Here is a 26,099-nt window from a genome sequence, read left to right as displayed (position 1 = left end):
AAATACAACACAGATTTGATATTTTAGGAGCAAAAACTAGATGTGAGCCCAGAAAGAACTGCTGTTCTGGACACATGCTGCACTCCAGAAGATGTTTTTGGGCCAAACAATACTAACTCTGTTTTCCCAGCGTATAGTAGTAGCCACTTGGAGGACATCCACCCTTTGACTTCATCCACAGATCATTTAATCGCCTGAAACGTTTCTTCCACCTTCCCAATTTCGATGAACACTTCGGTATCATCTGCATATGAGTGAAATTTCACTTTGTGTTTCCTCAAGATGTCCATCAATGGTCTAAGATATAAATTAAAAAGGTGGGGAGAGTGTGAGGATCCCTGCGGAATGCCACATTCCTGTGTGAGGGAATTTGAAAGGAAACCAATAAGTATGACCCGTTGTCAGAAAAGATTGGAACCAACTCAGAACCTGGTCAGAGATGTTTCTGATGTCCCTGAGGTGTCAAAGCTCGATGTAGAGATCCACTGTATCAAACTCAGCAGAGAGATCCAGCATGACCAGTAGGGATAATTCTCCCTGGTCTGCCAGGAGGTCATCCCACACTACCATCAGTTCTGTCTCAGTTCGATGGCCACATCGAAAACCTTATTGAAGAGGGTCCAACAGAGATTCCCTATCCACAAAATCCTGTGATTTTTCCTGGCCATGGTAACCCCGCCACTGGCTGATAGTTCTGCAAATCTTCACGATCCCGGTTTGGTTTTTTAAAAGAGGGGTGACCACAGATTTTTTTCAACATTGCCGGTACTGAACCAGATAGTAATAATGTATTAATTAACTGTATCAGGAAAGGGAATAAATCACCCACAAGCCGTTTTGCTATGCTTGCTGGTATGGGGAAGAGTGTATCATTGGTGGTTTAAAATTTTCGAGCAAAGAAAGCAACTCGTCATCCTTGACTAATGAGAAGGAGAAAGGCTCCTCGGCCGAAGAGGCATGTGTTATCTCGGATCCCTTGATATCATTATCCAGACCTATTCCAATCTGGGATAATGACATGATCTTTTCCTGGCTCAACTCAATCTTCCTATGTAAGAATGAATTGAAAACATTGGCGTGGATCATCGAGGATTCCATGCCGTAAAATTTGCAAAAGCTAAGAAGAATTCTCTTTAGCTTTAGTTTTGAAGAGAGCTTTTTTATATTCCACTTTGCCACTTTCACCTTCCCAACACAGGAAGTAGTTTTATCTTTCCTCCACTTTTTTATATTGCTCTAAGGTGTTGTCGCAGTGGAAAAATATCCTGTGTAAATTAAGGTTAAGAGATTCTTTTCGATTTCCCCTGTTTAAGATGGGCTACTCTGTTACAGATATTGCCCATAATCGTAGCCTCTTTATTAAAAAAAGACTTTGCAAGGCCATTGGGAATCCATTGATTCTAATTCCCTCTTTAACTCACTACCCGAGATCTGAAGCATATCTTTGGGTTTCCGATATTGAGCAAGAGTAGCTTTCTTTGTCCCCCGGAACCTCTTCCATTTCCGATCGAATGTAAACATGCCCATTCTGGCCCCCTCTCTCCTCTACATAACACCACATCAAGGTAGTGACCCCGGCTGTGGGAGGAGGATACTGTTAATGGTTTCGGATCGTGGCTATTTCAAATATCCCACAATTCCTTAGCATTAGGCTTGGAAACTTCATCCAACCAGATATTAAAATCACCCAAGCATAACAATTCCCTGTATCAATTAAAAACTGGTCTAGATGTTCTAAGAACACTTTTGCTGAGCCCGGAGGTGTATAACCAAAAACTATTTTTATAGCCTTCATTTGAGAGCACCATATACAGGAATGTCCCATCTGGGCGGAACCATTATTGAGCGTCTCTCTTATCAAAAGCCACTTACCAATGTGGAATATAATCCAAAACACTTGATTACTGAATTGCCTCCTTTGATCTTTATGGCTATAGCACTGATACAGGGAAATTAATGATGTTAGCAATCTTGGATGTGGAAATAACATTATTAATTGAGTGATGTTTATTGGAGACAAAGTGGTCCTTTAAAATAACCAGTATTATTTTAGCAAGCCTCCTAATATTCTTGTCGCTGATGAGATAATTAACATGGAAGGGATTGGAAATTACATCATCTCTGTTGATCTCCTCACAAGCAATCACCTTTGGTTACCAGTACTAATAAAGGGAAAAACCTAAGAAAAACAGTCTAAACTATTGGCATCATCCCAATCTCTCACGATGATCTATTATGGAAGAAAAAGGAATACCACGGATATCACGCCTGACAATAATGCAAACAAAACCACTGCTAAAGAAGCTTAAGACTTTCGATCCTATGTGCTCAAGACCTCAGACACCCTGATGGTATCCTTGCCTCCTGCTTCTTTAGGGCAACAAATTGTGACTATTCTGTCCTTGAAGAATCCAATGGCTTGGATAACTCAGAATGGAGGGTGTAACACAATTGTTTAATGTGGAGGCTCTGCCTTTGAATACAAATGTTTCAGCTAGCACTTGCTCGTAAACAAGGGGCAGTTATTCTTTAAATCTAAGAGTAGAGGTGCCACAAACTGATCCTTGGCTCCGCCATTGAAGACTGATGACTCCACTAAGTGAGGAATGCATGGTATCGACTAGTAGACACAGACACAATGGATCCAATTTTTGAAAACCTTTTATTTACACTTTTGATTAGGACGGTAGACTTCCTAACTGGCCCTAACTCTAAAATGGAAGTATTCTCGACCATTAAACAATAACAAATACATCAGTCTCATCAAAATACAAAGGCCTATACTAAGAAAACCTAACCTTTCCCTCCTTCTTAAAATAACAAATATGTTAAGGGAATACAAAAATGAAAATAGTGCCTCAAAAAGAAATGTCAGAATGGCTTCAGCACCAACTCCTTTGCCCAGGTTCAACCCCAAAGGGTCTAGAGAGTCTCTCAAAAAACAAAGGATGGATGGATGGATGTCACAGTTCTGCCAGTCTGACACCCTTTGGATAAATGGTACAATTCAACAGTATAATCTTAGTATTCCAACACTTCTTTAGGCTTTGCGAACCTTGCCATCAATATATATTGTCCATTTCTCACAGGTCTGCAGCAGCTCCCCTCTGCCGGGCTCAAGGCTGTCTGGTTTCACATTATCACACAATTTCTCACAGTTCTGCACAGGCTACCCTGTGCCGGACTCAAGACTGTCTCTCCTTCGGGGGTTTCCTTCCCCACCTTTTATCTCATTTATCTTTTCACTGTCCAAGACTTTCAAGACTGCAAGGAATTTACGTAGACCTCGAATGACGACTTCAACCTCTCTTTCAACAATCCTTCAGTTCACAATCAACAACATCTTGTGGCACAAATACTTCTTGTAACTTATGATCCTCACTCTCTTTTAGTCTGCCATGTTGGCCTTTTCAAAGGTTCATGTGTAATACCAATACCTCTTGGTATTTGTAGTTATTTTTCTCTTTTAGTTTCAAAGCTCATATTTAATACCAGTTACCTCTTGGTACTTCTAGTTCTTAGTCATAGTTCTTATTCTCTTTCACTTTCCTTCTTGGCCTTTTTCCAAAGTTCCTACATTTTACTTTTGCCCTCTTGGCATATTTCACAGTTCACAAATGTCACTTTCCTCTTATTCAACTTTCTTTCCTTATCGCGGGTACCTTTGATCTCTGCTTGTAATATCTTTCAAAATTCATAACATTTCACAGAGAATTTCCAATGTGCAACTTCATGTCGCAGGATCACTGTGCTTCTTTGTATCCTTGTCTTTCAACAATTGTTCTCTTCATTCGCGTTTTATCGTCACAGGCGCAACCTCCAACTTTCAAATTACAGTCACTTTCCCTTTAACATCAAAGGGACTTTTGTTTCCCTCGATAACGCACCAGCTACTTTAATTGGAATTCTTTCATCTCTTTCCTGCAGCTTAAATCCATTATCAACGCTTCTTCTGCTCCTCCTCAAATTGCACGGTCAGCTGGGAGGGTTGCGGGCCGCTTTCTGGCAACTTGAAGGTTTCTTTCCTCTGCTCACTTGGCTTTGTTCTTCATATACTCACTGCCTCCTGAAAGCATGGAAACCTTTCCTGGCTTTCTTTTGATCCTCTCCACTGTCGATAAGCCCATTGGCCTTCCACCTCCCACAGCCTGGTTCGCATCAGCTTCGGAAAAGCTGTTCCTTCTCATACCCAGCCTCGGTCAAAGTGTGAGTGTGCGTGCCAACATTTATCTTCACAGGGCGTGCTAATAAGTGGCAGGTGCACGTGCCTGACTTTGCCTGGCCTCATTACAGCGACAGGGCCAATGCAAGTCATGGGAAGTAATCCTTCTAACCTCATTCCTCATCTTCCTTGGTGCAGTCCTTTTGTCATGACAAAGTGGGGAGGAATTATGGAGTTGTAGTTTCCCTTAAAATAAGCAGGAATATGGTTTTAAATGTGTTGTGGAAAAAGGGGGATACCATGTCCCACCATTGGGTGCTTCCTCCCAACTCCCTGAGGTCCCCCACCCAGGTGATCATCCAACAGTGATGGCCACCTGAGTATGGGATCCCCAGGGACTAGTTTGTGCAACACCCTCTGGTTTTTCACATTTAGTACTTATTCAATACAGGTAGGGGGCAGTACCTCCATAGATCCAAGAGTTTCTAAATCAGCAACATTGCAAAGTAACATCAATTCGAGAAAGGGTGCTTATTTTGCTCTAAAAATACAAAGCTGTTTCTGCTTGACCAATCAACAATGTTTAAACCGTTCTGCTATTCTTCAGTAGTTACATAGTGTCATCAAATGATATTGCCACTTTGGAGCAAATTAAGGATACTGAATATTCTACCACTATTGTCCACTTGTATTCTGTATCGTCCCTAGAATCGTACCTTTTTACTCATCAAACCGAATTATGTAAACAAAGCTATGGTTGCTCTATTGTTGATGTTACTCTTTCCAAAATGCATGTGAATAGTAGGTGTGCATGTGATCCCGTAACATCTAGAATGAGTGACTTTGGGTCCTTAAGTATTAATTTTGATACCTCTGGCAACAGACAAATAATTGCAAAAATATTACCAGACTCCATTGAGAGACTCTCCCATCACTGGTTGGAACTGGCTTCCCAGGATGTTGCAACCACAGCTTTTAAAATGCCCCTAGCACACCATTAAATATATTTTCCTGGAACACCCGAGGGTATGTCCATTATAATTCTGAAGGGGGTCTGTTGGAATCTATTGCCGAATACAGTGTGTTTGCATTGCAGGAGATTTGGATTGTAAATAATCTGTAGGTTGACGGTAGACACATTTTACAAATTCTTGTTGATAAGAGCCCTAAAGGAAAACCTAAAGGGGGACTTATTATTAGTGTCTGTGATTTTATCAATATTTCAGCTGTAGATTTTATCATTGAAGGTGTTTTAGCAGGGGATTTGAGTCGGATAGATATAAAAAACACTCTTAGGTGATTATCATTGATCAATGTCTATGCTCCACCTTACAGTCATTGTCACCCTAGCATCATCATTGAAGGGGTGGGATTGATATTAGAGAAACTACGTCACCTACCCACATTAATCTGCAGTGATTTTAATTCGAACATTTCACCAGACTATGATCTAAATTCTTCTGATCTTAGTTCTTCTAATCTTACTGTGAAATGTAAAGACCATAGGGGGACACTTTGGACAAGAATGCTGTATCATATTGGTTTCTCTATGTTGAACAATCAGTGCACCAGTGACTGCCCTCTTAACTTCACAAGAATGGCTGATAAGAGCTCATCAATTATTGATTATGTTTTGTGACTTCTGCTTTGTTCCCATTTATAGCTGATATGATGGTGATTGCTAGCGATGAAAGTGACCATTTTCCACCGCACATAGTTATGGCAATAATCTTGAACCAGCAAATAACACTGCAAATCAAGCCTTAACAATGCATTTTGGAGTCCATAATCTTCAGGCCCTCATATACGGATATGATCATGAAGCGATTGAATATATCAAGAATCATGAGGACATTGTAAAATCAATATTCAAAAATGCTATTGAAAATAGAGTAATGAATACAGGATGGGTGCCACAGAATTATAATCTAGACCATGCTCGAAAATTTGATAAGAAGGTCCATCATGCCACTTAGCAATTGTAGTCCTCAAAATTAGTGATATAAGAGCTAAATGCCAAAAATGTCTCAGAAGATACTTTCAACAGTTGGACCAGGCCCGTTGGCACTCATTGTCAACATGTGCCAATAACATAGATCTGGAATATCATGAAAGGCACTAAAGCTTATCAACCACTTCTTAGCAGAGTTTTGCAAGAAACGTAGGTTAATCACATTAATAGTATTATTGGATCAGCTAAAAATGAATGTGATGACATTTACTTGGGTGCACGTAAATGAAGCTATTCCTATCACAGAACTCGAAGATCTAATCAAAAAGAATGAATCGTCTAGAGCTCCAGGACCAGATGGTACATGCAACTACTTGCTTAAGATCAATCCTACTGTCTGGTCTGAGGCTATGCACAGGCTCTGTCACATGATTAACCATTCCGGCAAGTTGCCCCGTGCATGGACTGAAAGTATCATTGTTCCAGTATTCAAAAAGGGACTACGCAATAACTCTGCAAACTATAGACTACTTGCTATGCTGGAGGCGCTGGCTAAAATATTTGCCCGCGTTTTGCTCAGCAAACTAAATACATGGATTAGTGATTCTGGTGTTATTCTAAAAAATCAAACTGGCTTTAAGAAGAATCATAGTACTCTGGATAATATTGTTACACTAGTACCAGTTGTTGAACAAGCTTGTAAAACACAAAGACAATCAGTATATGTTGCATATATTGATTTTAGCTCAACCTTTGAGACAGTGGTGAGGAGTAAACTTTGGGTAAAGTTACTATATGGAATATCCCCCTGGGGCTGCTTACTATGATTGTTGCTCTACATTCTAATACTAAAGTCAAGATCCTATTGAATCAATATGGTGCAGTCACGGATTAGGTTCACACTAGTACTGGTCTGAAGCAGGTCTTCATTTGGACTCCCACCCTGTTTAATCTTTATTTGGTTGACTTGACTGCAGCACTGACCATGGATAGAGCCTGTCCACTGAAAGTTGGTGGGAGCCACGCTAGTGGGTGGGGTATGAAGAAGATTTAGTCATAATGGATTTTACCACAATTGGGTTACAACTGCAACTTAATTCTTTATACAAGTACGCTAATCAGAATGGATTGAAAATTAATATTTAAAAATCTTAGGCTATAACTTTCCATCCAACTAAACATAATCATAAATGCTTTAAATGGACTCGCAATGGGCTCACCTGGGAATTGTTCCTAACTACAAATATATTGGCATAATTATTGATCAAAAACGTAACCGGCGACCCGAATTACAAATCGTCAATATGAAAGTACACTAGCTAATTGGAACGCTGAGGGATTCTCCTTCTGATATGGGGGTTGCACAGTCAACATTCTTATTGGAGTAAACCAAACTAAAATAGTTACAGTGACCATTTAGGAGGCAGTAATCTGAGCAATACATTTGGGAAAGGCACTTGATTGTATTGAGAGTCAATCTCTAAAAACACTACTCAAATTGCCTTCTCCAATCACATTGAGTACGTCTATTTAGAATATAATATTTGTAATCTCAGTTCTATCTTGGTCCCTCACTTTGTATTTGAAAATGTTTTGTGCTTGCCTACTCTCTATAGTTCAGGCTACCATCAGGGGATTTTACTCTTGTGTGTCTTTCCTCAAAGGATGCACACTTGATCACATCTTTGACCTTAAGCGCCTTTGGAGTCCCTATCTTTCTGGTAATTTTATTAATCTTAGTTATGCGCAGTGTAAAAATATAACTCAACAATTTACTAATACATTTGACCGGGAACAAAATCTGGTGGTTTTTGCAACTAAATCGTCCAGTGGTTTATACATAGCGTCAGTGCTACAAGCTACAAACAGATGGGTATGTGTCATCTCCTTTCCTCACAATGACATGCTTTGGAAATATTTGAATATAACATTTAATCTGGTTAACACACACAAGAAGGTAGGAGCCTGGCTGAACATTCCCCTGAAGAAACACAATTGTATACTATGCAGGGAACAGGTTTTGGGGAAAACTAAACCTCATTTGATCCATTGTAGTAGTCTGAGTGATGCTCCTAATAAAAGACTAAAGGCGTACGGCAAAATAGAACAGAATTCACTTTAACTAATCCATGTTTGGGACTGTTTTATGGCATGTATGTAGTTACATAAATCTGGTTTATCAGTTTTCCAGATGATGTGTATTTGTACATGATGTTCTTTTAGATGTAAGATGTTTTTAGATTTATATATAAAACTTGGATATATTTATTTATTTCTCTTTTTTTACACAACCTGAAATATGATGTGGTTGGATTATTGTGTTTTATCACGTATTTCCTTTATGTTATGATACAAAAGTCTTTTTGACTATATTATCTAATTTAAAAAAAGGTATATGCATTTGTCAAATAGTTGTTGTTGGCTAGCTATTGTTATTGTAAGCCTTGCTACTACAATTTAATGCAATTTCTTTCCAAGATATACTCTGGTAATGAGATCAAAGACATTTGTGTCATATGACAGCTATTGCCATGGGAAGCCTAGGTGGCCATGCTCTTGCAAGGTTTTACCAACAACAATCTACACACTCAAATATTTGCCTGGGGTTGCTCGCAAATGTCCAACTCCTCACATGGTTTACCAGCTTCTGACATTTTCTTGCAAGGTCGTAATATAATTTACCAGATATTTCCAGTCTGTCATCTAGTGCTTGTGTCCTCTGACAGTTTTTGCTATGATATACCATCTGCTGCCACCAAAAGCACATGTTCTGACACTGCTGTCACATTGTTCCATCAAATTCCTAGGTGCTCAAATCATTACCAGGTTTTGTCATTGGAATTACAGGTAATCACTCCAGTGCCTTGGTTCGCCATCAAATTCCTGGGTATACCGACCATTTTCCACCTTTTGCCATTATATACCAAGGTAGTAGCATCATTTAACAGACATTCACATGATATGCTATGGTACTCATATCATATGACATGAATAGTTATCATATGTCAGCTATTGTCATCAAAAGCACAAATGCTCAAACTATTGCAATATTGTGCCATCCCATGTCATGACTCCTTTCATTGACCAGGCCTTTGCATCAACATTCCATCTACTCATATCATTGGCCAGGTATTGTCATGATATCATTCTAAGGTTTGATAAGTAGATGGGTGTGAAATGTATAAAGAGCAAACCTAGCTGGGAATAAACAGAGCAGTATACATAAGGGGCAAACATAGGGAAATACAACTAAATGTGCCAGGCTAACCGAGGCTCAGAGTTGGTGAGGGAAAGCAGGACATGGGGAGTGCCAGAGTGGTAGAATTAGGGTTCAGTGAAGTGATCAGCAATTGGAAAGATGTTCTTCGAAGGAAAGTGTGATCTGCAAAAAAAGGATTGTTGGCTTAGGTATACCAGAGGAACTGGGGTTCACACTACAAGCTCGCTGTTCACACTCCCAAGGCCCAACAAACCCTCCCCAGTACACAGACAGAGGCCTCAGCCGAGGGCAAGTTAGAATTGTTGTTTATTACACAATCAGACAGGGATCATACAGGACATTGGGAATGTCCACAAATCACTGCTCCTGAGCCTGTGCCGGGCCATTTTGTTCACCTATTGCATCACAACATGGGGCTTGTCCCCAAAAACCTGCATACAGGACTGGGTAGTTGGGGTGCTAGTGCCTATACATGGCCCCTATAGAGATTATTCTATTGGTCCTTGCATGACATGTTGCTTGTCTGACCCTTTCCCAAAAACCATTCACCCCCAGATATGTGTTCTCTGATTGGGTGGAGCTGATCTGCCCAGGCCTGGGACCCAGCTCTGTTCTCAGCGCTCAGTGCACCTTCTCAAGGTGATGAGAACGACTATGTGTTCCCAATGTAACCGTCAATATTACAATTGGTGCTTTTCAGAGAGTTAAAGAATCCATATTTCACGTTATTTCTGTGTCCCTGGGAACTGCTCATCTTCCCACTGTGGGTGAGTGACCATTGTCTGGCTCAACAGGATCACGTGGGTGAGGACCACAAAATCGGGCTCTCTGGTTTGCAATTTGTGAGGATTTATGCTAGCATTTTGCAGGTTGCTCCTTGTCTCTGATGCCCAGGAATGTTCTGCTCATCGCTGACCTTGGCATTGAGCCCTGGCCTGCTGCTTCGTCCAGCCTAATTCTGCTTTCCTTTGCTTTCCTTTGCCTCTCGTCCGGAGGCCTGTGGCCTCCTGTAACCTCACTACAGTTATTCTATGATTTCTATATATCTATGTTGTGCTATGTTTCTTATAGGTTAGTAGTATGCTGCTCTTCCAGGCACATTATGTGACCCTGTAGTTCCATATGGTTAAGTGCAATAAACGTCTGAAAGCTTGCTATGCATCTCATTTTTGCCTTGCATTTGTGTTTCCCTAATGAGAAAAATAACAAAGACTTTCGACAGTATGTATATCTATTTGTCCTCTACAGAACTGTGTATGCATGTTCTTCATATGTGCACATGTGTGCCCGTGTAACTTTGTGCATGGGTGCGAGTTTGCTTCATGACTAATGTTGATATGTTGTGGTATCACTAATGATGTCAGCACACTAGATTTCCATTATAAATCAATCTGATCCATTGAGGCATTTGTATCTATGATCAGTGTAGTGGCACCTGTATCCATAAAGACACTGACTGTATAAGGTTTGAATGGTTGTCTGAGAGAATATCTGTTCACATATGTGGATGTCACTGACCCTCATGGGGCATGTCTAAACAGAGTTGCATCATGCATTCTTGACTCTTTGGGCTGTCATGTTCATGGGGTGAGGAGGGGCATTCCTGGAACCCCTCTTAAGGCTGTTTCTTTTTTTCCCTACTGTAGTTCTTTGCTTAAAGGCTAGCAACATTGTGGCTTGTGGTTGTGCATAAGCCTTTGGAGATGATAATTTGTGGGGGCACACAGGGTAGTACTGATAGTAAAAGAGTCACCCCTGTAACATGCAACAGATAAACACGTGTCCAAACTCGTCAGCAAGGGAAGGGAAACCATAGGACATGAACAAGGAAGCCATTTGCACATTTCCATGTATAGCTTCATGGTCCCTTTAAGCTTCCTCCCTTCCTTGAGATGGGAACGTCCTTCACTTCCTGTTCCCCATTGCCCGTGCTTCCGCCACATAATTCTCGTCAAAAAGAAGAAAGAAAGAGAGACAACAAATACACAACATTATTCTCGGAATGTTGTCCGCTGTTCCTGGAGGCTGTAAAGAAGGGTTAGCCTATGCTCATCTGAAAGAACGCACTGATTTCAGAAATGTCAAGAACATATTGATAAAACTCATCTTTAGAGCTCCCCCTTTTAAGTCCTGCTCCTGAGTAGGGGTCTGGTGCTGGTGTCCTTTCAAATATCTGTAAAATGAATCAAGCTGTGTGTCCTTTAACATTCACAGCAGTGGCTGTGGCGCAGATGACCTTGTAAGGCCCTTGGAATCCTCTTTCGTTCAACTTTCTTACAAATGTCCATGAAAAAACCTGATCTCCTGGGAAGAGCTGTGGTTGCTGCAGAGATGCTTGGTTGTTGATGTCCGATGCAGCCAGCTTTTGTGGATGCGGTTTGAGCTGTTGAGATATAACATTAGCACATTTGGTTAGGCCCCTAAAATGAGCATCATAGATGGTGTGTGTGGGTGTGAGTGGTGTGTACAGTAGAATCTTGTGAGGTGTTAAGTGGTGGTCTTTTCCTGGCTGATTCCTGAGGCTGAACAAAGCAATATGAAGGCATTATAGCCTGTTGTTCTTCCCCAAAAAGTAACAGATTTTGGCCAAATGTTTTTATAAAGGCACTCCACAATCCTATTGGCTTTCTGGTGATAGACAGAGCATTGCTTTATACCAAATAGAGAGGCAATTAATTTGAAGAGTTTGTTAAGAAAGTGTGCCCCATTGTCAGATTTCAGGACATCACATATTCCCCAGCGAGGAAATACCCTGTGCACCAAAAATGTTGCTGCCAATTTGTCATCAGGGTGGGTACATGCTCCTCCTTCAAGTCAATGAGAGAATGGGCACACTACAACAATTAAATACAGAAAGTTACTAAATCCCGGAAGGGGCCCGAAGGGTGGGGCAACGTTCCCTTCAAAGTTTGTTCACAAATTATCTACATGTTCCTGATGATTGGGGGCAAACCAGTCCTCTTGTATGTCTGCTACAATGTGCTGCTTAGATACCTGTGTGGGGTAGTCCAATTGCTCAAGTACAACTGTAAGCAATTCCTGGGGCATGACTGTGTTTCCTGTGATGTTTTGTCTACAAATTAAATCTGTGGAGCATAGGGAACACCCTCTTTTGATCCATACATGCTTCTCTTGTTGTGCTTGTCTCTGCAGTTTACTAATCTGTGTCAGGGGTACTACATTGTATGGAGCTGGCAACTGCACCTGCAGCAATGCTATGTCAGGGGACCTCTTGGCCTCTGGTACCTCCAGGTATGCTGCTTCTTTAGCTGTTCTGTCTGTCTGTTCCATCATTGCCATAAACTATTGGATCTGTATTGTTTAAATGGGCTGCACACTTCACCACAGTAACTAATTAGGGAAATGCCAGTACGTCAATTAATCTAGAGAGCAATGCTGCATGCTGCACAGGTGCACCTTCTGATTTTTGGAATACTCTCCTGTACCTTCTTAACAACCCAGAGTGCACAGTGGAAGTGACATATGGTGAATCTGAATAAATGGTGATGTGACACCCTTTGGACATTTCTAGTGCTTTTATGAGGGCTATGAGTTCTGCTGCTTGATTTGAATAATGCAGGGGCAACCTTGTTTTAATCATCCCCTCATACTTTCCATCTACAAGGCTTACTACTGCTGTACCCGTGTGTCTTTTGCCTGTGCTCTGATCAATAATTGATGACCCATAAAACAAGGAGCTCTTCCCCCTCCTTAAGTGCATCCTCCCTGAAAGGGGCACCCCCTCTGTATCCCCTTTGTATATTGCACATACTGAATCATCTGGCTGCAATAAATGTTGCAGGGTTCACTGTGTGATTTCTAACAATGTGAATGGAATGGCGTGAAAGGATCACCTCACATCCTGGTGTTCTCTGTGTGGTAAGGGTGGACTTGGATTTGTCTAAAATGGCGAGGAACTGTGTGCTCCACATATAATGTGACAGGGCAGCCCATTGTTATTGTAGAAACATTCTGTATGTTGAAACTAGCTGCTGCTAATGCTTGCTCACATGGAAAATGATCCTGCATTACCAGGTTTAACAGTCCACTGTAGAAAGCCAAAGGCTTGTGCCAAGTGATGTTGGGTGAGTGAGGACAGCTATCATCACTTTACCATTTGAATGTAAAAACAAGAATAGAAATGTGTTATTATCTGGTGTTGCTAGGATAGGTGCATTACTTTTGAAATGTATACATTTCTGAAAGGATTTGGTTATATCCTCGTCCATTCAAGGGGGTCTCTCTCTTCATTTTCAGTGCTTCCTTCAGGCCTAGCAGCAGGAGTTTGGTGTAGGTGGAATAGTCAAATATCCATACCCTACAGTAGTTACACAAGCCTAGGAAATGCTGAATCTGCTTGACTGTGATTGGCTGTGGTGTGTGCTGACATGCTGTTGCTCTTTCTTGTGCTACTCTCGTCCCTGCTGATGATATTATTTGCACTAGTAACACTACCTCTGTCTGGCAAAACTATACATTTTCTTTGTCCACCTTGTACCCCTTCTCTGCCAGTAAAGTTAAAGGTTTTACTCAGTCCTCTCTACATTGTCATTCTGTTGGACTGGAAACCAAAAGGCTGTCTACATATTGAATCACTCTGCTTTGTACCTGTATAATTCCTAAATCTGTTTGCAATACTCTGTTAAAGATGCTCAGTGATTCACAATACCCTTGAGGCAACCTACTTTGTAGAAATCACTGCCCACAGTAAGTAAATACTGTGAGAGTTAGGGTGTAATGGGATGGAGAAAATTCATTCTTGAGATCTTTTACAGTGAAGTGGGTTTCAGCAGATGGGATATTACACAGAAGGGTGGCAGGATCAGGACCACTGGAAATTCAGCTTCTACAATATTGTTCATGGGGCATAAGTCCTGAAACATCCTCCAACTTGAGTCCTTTGCCATTTTCAAAGGGTATATAGCCGGGTTGCATGAGGATTCAAATAGTTTATTATGCCTTGTAGCCATAATGCTACAATGGTGGAATAGATCCCTTCATCTGCTTCTCTTGACATGGGTTACTGTCGATCTAAGGGTAAAACTGCTCCTCATTTCAGTTTTATACAAACTGTCCCAATGCTCTTCAATAATCCTACTTCATGGGGGTTACTAGCCCATAGGTCACTGGGTACCTTCTCCAAAACCTGCTGCAAGTGTGGTGGCAACGTATTAGCAATGAGCATAGTGTGAGGTAATTCTCTGTGTTGTATCATTATTTGATAGGGTGTGGACATTTCAAAAACCATTTCGCCTGTGTCATTGGTATCTTCGAAATGTTGTTCACCAGACACCACTCTAAGTACCTGGTTTGGTTCTATGCACAACACTGTGTGCCATTTCTCCCCTTCTTTGTCTGTACCAGAAATAATTATTGTGTCATTATTTGTAATCACTGCTTCCAAATCTAATGTGATAATGGTGCCTGGTGCCTTTTCCTGGGGAACAGCTGACCTGAAGAGAAACCTGGCGGGTATGCGCAGTGTCTTATCTTTGATCCTGTGCTCCCATCCTAGCAATACCGTTACCCCATAGAGAACAAATCTGGATGTAGGAACATTCTTCGGGTGGCACTGTCACTGCAAAGTGCTTGTGTTATTGCTGCAGCCCTACCATGCTTATATATATATATATATATATATATATATATATATATATATATATATATATATATATATATATATATATATATATATATATATATATGTGATCGCCCACCAGCTCTCTGTTAAGCAAAGTGCTTAACCCACAGGGAGTTGGTGCCAGAGGAACGGAGGAGTCTAGAAGGAGAGTATTTGGTCAGGAAGCATTGAAAATAAAGTGGTCCTGGCCCCAGATTGCCTCATATATGATACAGAGGGATTTGAATTTAATATGTGCTGAGGCCCGGAGCCAGTGAAGGCTTTGTAGGGCAGGAGAGATGCAGTCCCTGGGTTTTGGGCCAAGGATAAGTCTTGCTGCCCTATTCTGGGTTAGCTGGAGGGGTTGCAGGGTGGAGGAAGGAAGATTAAAGAGGAGGCTATTGCTGAAGTCTAGCCTGGAGAGAAGCAGAGCATGGGTAACATTGAGTCTCTGGGGTAAGGTGAGGACAGGTGGAGTCCCTTTGAGAAGGAAGAGTTGAAAGTGGGACTTCTTGACAATGTCCTGAATATGAGGAATGAAGTAAAGGGAGGAGTCAAAGATGACTCCAAGATTCCTAGCTACAGTGTAAGGGGAATGGGGGGCATGGAGGAAGTCCACCCTGGTGTTGAACACTCTATATCTTCCTCAGTGAATGGAATGGTCATGTTTAGTTTACCTACAGTGATGGGTAAATCGTCAGTGAAAGGAACCAATAAACTTGCCCTAGAGAATCCCTGTGTGTCCAATAGTTTATCTGGGATGGAAAACTTCCCTTCTCTGATACAGGACTTTGCAGCTGGGATGGAGGGATACCTGGTCCTTCCCATACAGGACCATCACTTCCACTACAGCAATGTCTTTCCTTGTCTAAGAAGAGATGCCCCACATCAACTCTTCACTTTTACTACTTTTTATGATGTCATCTTTTCCTGTGACAGGGGAGCTTCACTTCTATATTAGTCAAAAACTCATACAAAATCACAACATTCTTTTTCTTCATCTTTGAGGAGATTCCCCTTCCCTCTCTTGACTTATTACACACAAAAGCAAAAACTGTCAACCCCCCTTGTTTTTCCACAAAAGTGCACTCATGTTCTTAAGTATCCTCCAAGCTCTTCCAGTGCAGTATCTCCCTTCAATTTCCTGCACAGCTGGGGGCAGTATCCTGCTTCAAGTATCAGCAAGGCATATTGAAACAGAGCACCTGCAAACCTACTCAGTGTGTGAACATGATCTGGTCAATGCAGTTGGGTGCCGCAAACTAGGATGCGCGTCAGGAAAGCCCCCTGCCTCACCAGGGAATCTGGAGAGCACATCAGGCATCACCAAATTTCTACAGTAGGTCTAAAAAACTATCGATAAAGAACATGGGTCAATAAGGACTGCACGTTTTGCAAGAAAAACACGTTTACATGCAAATATGGCCTGGAGTGTCAGTGAGCTCCATAGAACTGAAAACTGAAAACTCACTCCATACGCCCACATTAGTTTCAACTTTTAAAGACAAAATCCACAAAACTACATTGGCAACTTATATCCAATACAAATGAATCCCATATTTCCTATTGACTGTCCTCTACATAGAAATCCAAACACCACCTACCTTTTCCTATCCCATTGGTCAATTTAGTATCTGTGACAACATAAGTACAGTCCCCTGCGAGTGACCTAATTGTGCAGTCAGCAAAAAATACTTTGTTCTGATTGGTCCATTACATTCAGGTAACTTGTTGCAAAAATGGACTTTCCTTATTTGTCAAAACAACTTCAGATAATTTGTGATGTGAATGCCCCTCGAAAAAGACCCAATCATGAGGAAGTGTGAACAGTGAAATCAATTCACTGTGGCAATGAAGTGGACAAAATACTACTTTCTCATGAGACCAGACAACTTGGCAACCCCGAACGGCTCTTCAACCTTGCACATGTAGTTTTTGGCAACACCTCTTGCGACTCACATCTTTAAACATGTTGTGTTCCTGGTACACATTATTTCCTTTTCCTTGGGAACAAGGTGGCTTTATAAAAAATGCAACGAGACACTCTTCTTGGAGATTAATTTCTCAGATGTATTTGTTTCATTTATTTTGACACCTGTGGTTCTAATGTACCTGCTACATATCAGTGAGAGCAGTACAAGCACAAACTAGGCAACACCATGGCAGCACCTGGCAATGTTTGGACACCAGGCCTTGTTCTTAGTAAGATTTGTCCTCCACAACTGCTGCACTATTCTAATTGGCAGGAAGAAAGTGATATAATGCATTCCATTCACAGGCCTTGCATCATGACCTACTTACTATCTGTGTGGTGCTTCCCTCTTGTTCCATGGACATTGGCTGTCTAAACACTCAGGGGGGGGTGGAGGAATACATTTGTGTACATGAGCAGAACAGAAGCTAGTTGATGCTCTAATGCTCAAACATACAGAAGCTGCAACCTCTATCAGGGACTAATTAAAAATGTCAGGACTCTTGCTAACATGGATGACAACCATTATGTTACTAAAACATCAATATCTATCACACTTAATGTTTGCACCACGTGGCGCTTCAGCCACCCTTTCAAAAACATACAAAAGCAACATATTCTGAGTTATCATAAATACAAACAAAGCACAGCTTAATTCACTGATGCTAGTTACAAAGCCCTTAAAATATTCTGGGCCTGAATTCTGAATTCTAAATATAATGATATAATGATAGTAATGCTGCCCCTCCTTCCACGTGTTATGCTCTCTAAAATGTGCTAAAGAAAACTACAAAAAGCATGTGTGCAAAAATGCTAAACCAAATGGCAAAAATGCTGACAATAAATGACCAGCTTTCCTTGCTTATAGAAGTTATGCAGTCTGAACCTGCACTTGCATCCCAACATTATAACACTGTCTATGGTACCATTAATGCTTTCAAATGCTGATCATACACTTGTCAAATGTTTCCATGTTTTTCCCAAAGAGTGAAGCACCTGCTCAGGTTTTTGGATTATTTCACAGGGTATTACCGCTCCTAAAGATTCTTAGATTTTCCAATGTGATGCAGCCATGATTTAAAGTACTTGGGATTTTTCACAGGGCACAGCCACCCGAGAAAGAATCTGGGTTCAAGGTTCTCCCACAGGGCACAGCTAACCCCTATAATCCTTGGGTTATTTCATAATAGACATCTTAGGTCTTGCTCATGGTATATCCATCCTGTACGGTTCTCCCAAAGCGTGGAGCCACTCCTTAAGATTCTCATGCTTTTGCACAGGGTTCAGCCACTCAATAAGGTATTTGGGTTATCCCACATTGTGATGCCACACACTAAGGTTCCTGGGCTCTCATGGATCATCAGCCACCCCCTAAAGTATTTGGACTCTTTCACAGAATACATTTACACACTGAAGCTCCTTTTCCTCCCCCTTAGGTAGGCCTACCAACTGCTGCAAAACCTCCCTCGGATGGATCTCTGTCTCAGCCTCCTGCTGATGTATTACCCCCTTGTCTTCAGCATGAGCATTGGCCTGTTGAGTGGAGACTACTTTCCTCTCCATTCCCTCTACTCAGAGAGAAGCTGGCCCAACCTTTCCCTCTGTGGTGCTTCCTGTAACTAACATATTCTCCCACTTAAGCAACATGCCCTCCAGCTCCTCAAATGCCTCTCTGGGGGTGTCCACATGAGGCAAGGCACACCTGCTTCTTTTGAGATGTTCATGTAAAGCCCTCACTTCCCTGTTTCCATACTTGTTGTCAATGCTGGATCCACTTCCAATTGCCCACTGTCCTCTCCCTCTTCTGAGGTGAGGACTCCCTTAATGGCTCAACCTCCCCCGATGGCTTAGTGGATCGGCAGTGCTCAGTGGTCCAAGCTAAATGTCTGATGTTCTGTGGTGACCACTTCATATTACTTTAGTTGAACCAGGCAGTGCAATTGAGACTGTGTCTTGCAGGTATGGTAGATTCAAGATGATGGCTAGTTTCCCCAGAGTCTTATAATCCAACAAGTTGTTGTTTTTTAGGAGTGGATTTAGGGTTGACTACTTAAATGCAAAGTGAAGCATTGTAAACCTTTTGGAGGATTGGCCCTACAGGGGCTCACAATCTAAATGTATATTACAGGGCCTGTGGTAGCGGGCAAGTAGTTTTGGTTAAGTTGCTCAAATCATAGAAATAGCACTTTTTGGGCATTTTTATAACTTTGGCACCATTTGATGAATCCTCACAAAACCTCACAAAAAAGTAAATGGCCACCTCAGAATTCTTTAGTGAGATTTTGTGCAGTTTCGTCTAGGGGCAAAGTTATAGGGGGGCAAACATTTTTAAAATCCTCATAGACATAATGGAAACAAATGTTTGCTCGTGCCTACAGCCTAAACCGCTGGTCGGATTGTCACCAAACTTCTGCAAGTACTGGTGACCTGGTCCCAAAAGTGTGCTTTTGCAAATTTGGTGTAAATCTGTCCAGTAGTTGTTTTTAAAGTGGTCAAAAAGAAGGTCAACAACAATGTGTAATATCTAGGTCCGGTCCACTGACTCATTTCCTGGTTCAGAGTCCGGAGATGCCTCTTGGCCAATAGGAGACCGGCGTGATGTTCTCTGACATTGTACGTGCCCATGATTGGATGGTGGAAAACGTGAGCGGTGTCATATTTTTGGAAATAGTCACCATGTTGGATCCACGGACAGCCTCCATTGTCTGCGGATAGTGCAGTGAGGAAAAAGGGTAGAAAACACATTTGGGGTTATTTGGTGGCCGAAAGGGGGTTTGGAAAGGGTAGGAGAGTGGAAAAAAGATCAAATGGAGCTGTTTTTATAGGTGAAAAAAGGGTTTGCGGGTTCCACCGAGTCTGCAGAAATTGCTGCCAACTGTGAACAGCACAGTGAGAAAAAAGGTCTGGAAAACAAATTTGGGGTTATTTGGTTGCCGAAAGAGGACCTGGAAATTGTGGGGGGTGGAATAAAGTTGAAATTGAGCTGTTTTTATAGGTCAATAAAAGCATTACAGGTGCCGCCGAGTCCACTGTCAATTGTAGTGCCCGAGGATGTCTGTTGGAGTGGGGAGGTTTAAGGTGAGTCTTGTTATTTGAAGGTGCATTGTACATACTTGTTATATGGTTTAATTCTATTGTGGTGGTTGTGGCAAGTGTAGGTAGAAGGGCTGCCCTGTGCGACAGTGTCTGTGAACACCACTATAGTCCACGGACCTGCATGTGGCATCTGGGTGGTTTAAGGATGCCTGGAATGGAAAAAGGCCATTGGGGGCCTAACTAATCAGGTTTTGTGGTTGTGGAGGAGTTGAAGTGTACAGGAGTACGGGATAGCAAGTCTTTTATTTGTTGTGTTTAGTGAAAATGGCTGTGGTAATGGCTATGGCTATGGCGAAGCACAGTGTGTGAAGAGCACAGATTTTCTTTTCTGAAATCCATGAAAGTCGAACATGAGGACTTCCACACTTGCTTTTTTATGAAATGGAAGAGCCTAGACAGCATCTCAATAAAGGCATATGTGTTTTTTTATTTGGTTTAGGAATGGCATATTTTGACAATGAAAATATCAAGTTGGATGGTGTAAATATTTTTCGAGGAGACGCAATGCATTTCACTGATGTCGGAAGTCTTGAAATATGTTGACAGATTTCTTTTGTAGTTGTAGTAAATAAAAAACAAACAAGATTAGAAGTAGGTTTTGCAAAGGTTAGAAAAAAATAATTAAGTTCAGTAGAACATTGATTCGTGCAGTATATAAAACCCTCAAACACATTTTACAAAGGGTCTTTTAAGAGCCACCATTTTTTAATGAAAAACAAGTGAATTGATTCTTAATCCCCCACTCTACGGCTGGAATTTTTCGGATGTCTGCAGACTTTTGTACTGTCCTCGGACTATGCAGACAATAAAAGGTCCTGTGATTTTTATTTTTAGTTCGATGGTTTAACTGTGAAAGGTGGGTCCTAAAGGAACCTTTTTTGTTTCTGGCAAGTAAATCTTTTGTGAATTTTATTTTCTTGTAGGAGAGGCGAGAATGTAAGGTGGGCTAGGGAAGGGAGGGAAGGAGCACAGGCAGTTACCACAGATACAGAGGGGCAGGTTGACAGGGGAAGATGATGGGAATGCCTTAAACTTTAAGTAGGTGGCAGTGTTTCTCGTACTGCTTGACCACAGTCTTGAAAATACTCTGAAACTGCTCCCACCTGCAAAGTGGTGTGTCACAGTACAAACAGGGTATTGTGACTTTCGAATGGTAAGGGTCAACAGTGTTCTGTTTTGGCATGCGAGGAAGCCAGTAGGTTCCTCTACACCACAGAAGTCATCTGTGTGGTGGAAGAAATGCTTAAGGAAGATGGAGTTGGGGAAGATAACCTACTGAGAAATGAAGAGACTTTCTTAGAGCACCTGTGGTGTTGCATGGAGGTGGTCACAAAAGAGTACTGCCCAGGTTGTCCATGACTGTGTACGACCCTGCAGTCAATGCATTGAACCTTGGCCGCACAAGCTTTTGGTACAACCCCAATGGTGTTGAAGACCCACCAAAACCATAATTCTATCTGAGTACTAGAGGTAGGAAGTTCCTTTACCTTATCTTCCTGTTTCTTGCCATCCTTCTTCACATCATCAAGGTTGTTCCCCCATCCAGTTCCTCCACGTGGTGATGGTGGTGGTGGCCACTTGGAAGGCGGGATGGTCTTGACAGATGACATTCTTGAATTCCTGGAAGTGTCCTAGAAATTGTTATGAAAAGATGCTGTTTCCAGGTGTTAGGCAGAATAATATGCAGTACTCTTTGGGAACAAAACACACAATTAGGACTACAAGTGACAGTACAAATTCACCTTTGGTACAAGCCTGTATTACACAGTAAAGTGGTAGCGATGGCTCAGCAGCCAGACTTATCTCAAGAGTAAAGTGAGCAGTATCAATAGTTACACAAAGGACTGCAATTACTATGATTCAAACAAACACTGACTCAAGGTTTCTGAGTAAAAGAATATACATTGATTTATACATCAGTTATTAAACATTGCACTATTATCAAGCAGTTGAAAAATCACGTTTCTAATATACTACACCGCACCCAATAGATTCTGGACAAGTTAGGATCAAAATGAAGTGTGAGCAAAATGGCACTCCAGCAATTTAAATTTAAAAAACAAGGTTAGACAGAAATTGGGCAGCACCAACAAGTAAGTAGGCAGGGCAATCTGTAAAAAGGAACTATAGTGAGGAAATCAAATTAAAGGGGCCCGGCCCAAAGTCAATGGACCAAAGTCTTTGCAGAGGATCACACAGTTCATAGTAGTTTGTGGTTTAAGTCTTTGCCAAGAGTTAAGAACGAAGTTGGTCAGATGAAAGGTTACTTTAAAGAATAGAGAAGGACAAAGAAAATTTCACACAATTTCACCACGGCTGGACGAAACGAACAACCGGGTTAGCACAGTAACTTTTATAGCAGAAGAATGCTGTAGCTGAGGCAGACGTTCCTGGCAGGTCCTGCAGGCTCATGATTCCTGAAGCGACTGTCGGACTGACAGGAAGGAGGAAGACTGGAGGGCCCTGCACTGCCCAGGGAAGGAACCAGCAGCAGAGCAAAGTGACAAATATAAAGGTGCGCTCCTTAAAACCCAAGCAGGGTCCGTTCCTCCTGGCTATCGGGTTAACTGTAGCTCTGTACAACAAATTCAACCAGAGTAGGGAGGCCTGGCGAGCAGTTTGGCGAACTGGTTGTTCCCACCAGCTCAAGGGGAGAAGATTCCTTGCAGATCTACCCTGTCGTCGAAGTTTGAAGATTCGGACCCGCAGCAGGGCTTCACCGGGAGGTTCAGTCGTGGTAGAGGTCCTCTTCTGTCAGCTTCCCGTTGGCTCTCTCGATCCAGTGGCGTCTCTGCCTTTCCAGCCCCAGTGACCTGCTTGTTATGCAGTTTTCCCCATTCACACAACCTGGCTGTCAATCACGCAGCAGGGTGGCTGTCCCGTCGGGACAGTCACCTCAGCCATTCATATCAGAGTGCGACATGGGTCTCCAAGGAGACCCTGTGCAGGGAGCCCTAAACCCCTCCCTCACATCCTATCCCCCTCAGACATACAGGCGCCTAAGGAGGGCTTCTGTGGAGATGCCCGCAAAAGGACGGCGAACAAAGGAACCAAACCTGGTTGGCGTGCAGAGTAAAACACGAGAAAGACTTTTACAAAAAGAAATGGTGAATAAACCCAGCTGGAACCGTACAAAAATGTATATGGTCCAGTGGGTTTAAGTTTGAGGCTACCAAGATAGCCTAAAACAATACCAGGGCTATTTAAGATAACCACGGAAGGAAACATAGGGTAGTTACCACTGCCACAAGCCAAGTCTTAATGAAAGGGAACAAAACAATGTTCCAAGAGAAACATTATTTGAGTGAATTTCATAGGTTTTTATTAGTGGAAATGTTTCATGATGGTACATCACTGTATATAAAGTACTAATGATTATACTTTTAACATACCCACCAAACCACCCCTGTTATCCACTGCACCTACCCTGCATCCTATTTCAGTGCCCAACACAGTAGACATTTGTCCTTGCCGAGAACTAGGCCCACTGCCCTGGCGCTAACCTTATAGCACTATTTTTTGCACTTAGATTTTGACACTTTCAAAAAAGTAAAACACAGGACGGATTTGAAGCATGCTTTCAGGTCCTTGCTGATGCTCCTCAATCAAGTTTCTTGCAATCAAGTCCAGCACTTCGGGCTGTAGCCACAAGTATTTTTCCCATTCAAACCTAGGGCTTCGGCCATGCCACATGCCCCAGTAAGCAAATCAGAGTACACATTTGTCCTTACCGAGGGCAGGCCCACTGCCCAAGCATCAAAGTTATTGTACTTACATTTTGAAACTTTGGAAAAACTTTGGAAAAAATAAAGCACAAGACAGGTTTGCAAAACTATGCTTTCTGGTCCTTGCTGAGGCGCCATGCGCACTTCATGCTGTAGCTGCAAGCAGAATATGTTTTCACATTCAAACCGATCCCGATTTCAAAAAGCTTTTCCACATTGAAGATCTGTGGTGTCCATGCCCACTTGAACGCCATTGCTGGTCTTAGGTGGCCACTGGCCATGGCCACAGGCTATACCTCAGTTACTAAAGGTATGCCAATGTCACCAATGATCTCTGCCTTAGTGCCAGTAAGACTGAGATTTTCCTCATCGGCAAACCCGCTCCCTCCTTTCCAGTCACTCTCTGGCCGGCCTCTCTTGGCCCTCTTCCTGATCCCACCTGTGAGGCTAAAAACCTCTGCATCATCTTCGCCTCCACACTCTCCTTCTCTCCTCACATCGTTGACATCTCTAAGAAGTCACACTACCAGCTGGACCTCCTCAGAGGTATTCTTCCTTTCCTCTCCTTCCCCCAGAATTTCACTGTCTCCAGAGCTCTGGTTCTCTTTAGGCTGGACTACTGCAAGTGCCTCTTTCTAAATCTGCCTGCCTCTACTCTCTGCCCCTGCAACTCATCCAAAACAGGACTGCAAGACTTGCCTTTGGCCTCAAGTCCAGGGATCGTATCTCTCCAGGACTGAAAGCTCTCCACTTGCTCCCAGTGGCTGCGAGGATTAAGTTCAAAACCCTCTGCATTGTCCACAAAGCCTTCTGTAGCTTGGGGCCTCAAAACCTTCAACTCTTTCTTCCTAAATATCTTCCTTCTCGAGCTCTTTGCTCATCCACCTCTAACTCCCTTAAGGCCAGTCGCTTCTCCAAGCAACGTGGGGGTGTTAGATTGCTTTCTTCGGCTGGGGTCTCCCTCTGGAACAGCCTCCCTGTCTCTCTGAAAATTGAGGAGAACCATCTCCGGTTCTGGAAGCACTTCAAGAGCTTCCTCTTTGCTTCTGCTTTCTCTGCTCCTCTTCCCTGCTGATCTCCTGGCTGAAACTGAAATGGAACTGGTCACCTGACGACCCTCAGTTCTCGGGTGCAGGTCCCCTCCCTGCCAGTTGCACACCTGCACTGCCCCCCTGGCAACCCTTGCACTTGGGGATGTTTCTGTATCCCTACAGCCCCTTACCAGCACTTGACACCTGATGTCTGCACTTACTCTTGCACCTGCAACCAGCTCGCCACACTTCTTATTATTGTTCTTATTTATTGTTTTTATTTATTTACTGTTATCCTATGTACTGCACTTCCCCGGCCCCTTTCCCCTCACACTTTCCCACTTCCCCCACTGTTTTTATAATCTACTTAGCGGCATTTTAAAAAGAAATAATGGACGGATTTACACCAAATTTGCAAAAGAACACTTTCGGGACCAAGCCCCCTCTCCTCGCTCAAGTTTGCTGCAAATCCATCCAGAGGTTTGGGCTGTGGTCGTGAGCAAAATGTTTTTTCACATTATGTCTATGAGGATTTCAAACATTTTGGAACCCCCCATATAATTTTGCCCCCCCCGGGCCCCCTTGGCAAAACAGCACCAGACTTCCCACAATCATTTACAGGTGGCCATATACTTTTTTTGAATACGTTTGCTGAGGATACGGCAACCAATGCCAAAGTTATAGGCCACCCAAAAACTGCTCTTCATATGGGTTGAGCAACTTAATTATAACTAAAGGGCCGCTACCGCAGCCCCTGTAATTGAAATGCTAGAAGCTGGTTGATCGACGATCATGTGATTTGGCTGGATGTGGCCAAAGCATTAGTATCTGCAAGTGAGTGAAGCATCATTTATAGTGATAACTCCTTACAATTACTCTTTTGAATATAACTATCTTCTTGATGTGCTACACAAAAAGTAACTTGCTCTCCTTAGTACACGTGTTTCAATAGTATACTTTGGCTGTAATTCCATCACTGCATATGGCGATTGACTGCCTATTTGACAAGCAATATTACACGACCAACGTGTCTGTGACGTCTCAGCGCCACTGTCGCGCATGCGTGGGCCTCGTTCTCGGCCACGCATGCGCAGTTACAATAAACCGCGCCCGTGCGGCAGTTCGCGCCGGGACGCGCAGAGACCAGCAGCGCGTCCCGTGTCTCTTTGTGTGTGTACGCGAGTGGGGCCGCATGATTGCCTGATAGTTCCCCGAGACCCTGGGGACCACATAACAACTGGCGACGAGGGGGAACGATCGCCACGGCAACGTCGTGCATGTACGCACTGCAGCTGCGAGAGAGAGTGATCGGCAGTGCTCTT

Source organism: Ambystoma mexicanum, chromosome 7p, assembly GCF_040938575.1.
Source record: "Ambystoma mexicanum isolate Mex_15411 chromosome 7p, UKY_AmexF1_1, whole genome shotgun sequence".
Classification (NCBI taxonomy): domain Eukaryota; kingdom Metazoa; phylum Chordata; class Amphibia; order Caudata; family Ambystomatidae; genus Ambystoma; species Ambystoma mexicanum.
The sequence above is the reverse complement of the archived record's forward strand: the minus strand, read 5'-3'. Positions refer to the sequence as shown.